Raw genomic sequence first — 706 nt, forward strand, 5'->3', positions numbered from 1 at the left:
AGCTCCTGCCGTGACCCCGCTTCTCACCCGGAAGCAAAAGAGCAAAGAGGCCGTGTCCCTTCCTCCTCCGCCGCCCCCGCACGCACCTCTACTGCCTCGCCACACGGTGACTGCGATGCCACACACAGGCACGGCGACGGCCCAGGGCAGCTCCTGCCGTGACCCCGCTTCTCACCCGGAAGCAAAAGAGCAAAGAGGCCGTGTCCCTTCTCCCTCCGCCGCCACAGGGTGGCCCCCGCTGAGGGCTCTGGCCGCCCTGGCCACAGCTGCGCCGGCGTCTCCCCGCCCCTGCCGTGCTCTCCACGCACCTCAGCTCTGTAGTGACCCGGGAATGACAGAGCTGAGAGACACCTGCTTCCTTTCCGGGGTGAGGGGACGGGGCGCTTAGTTAACTGGGCTCAGGGCTGCCCCAGATCCTGCAGGGAAGGGGAGAAAAGGAGAAGGGAAGAGGAGGGGCCCCCAGCACCCTGAACAGGTCACCCCCAGGATCTCTCCCAGGTGACCCCGTCCAGAGGCCTCCTCGTGCCGCGAAGGACAGGTGACCACTGCCCAGCCCCCTCGGACCCGCCTGTGTCACCCTGTGCAGGCCGCACCCACGCTCATCGGGTGCCACGTCGGCCACCGGGCAGGGACCTGGGGCTCCTTGCCACCCCCACCCCCTCTCAGTGTCGCTGGACCCGGATGCAGTGACCATGACAACGGTGGC

The sequence above is a fragment of the Fukomys damarensis genome, unplaced genomic scaffold (assembly GCF_012274545.1).
Source record: "Fukomys damarensis isolate Sample0158 unplaced genomic scaffold, DMR_v1.0_HiC HiC_scaffold_12, whole genome shotgun sequence".
Classification (NCBI taxonomy): domain Eukaryota; kingdom Metazoa; phylum Chordata; class Mammalia; order Rodentia; family Bathyergidae; genus Fukomys; species Fukomys damarensis.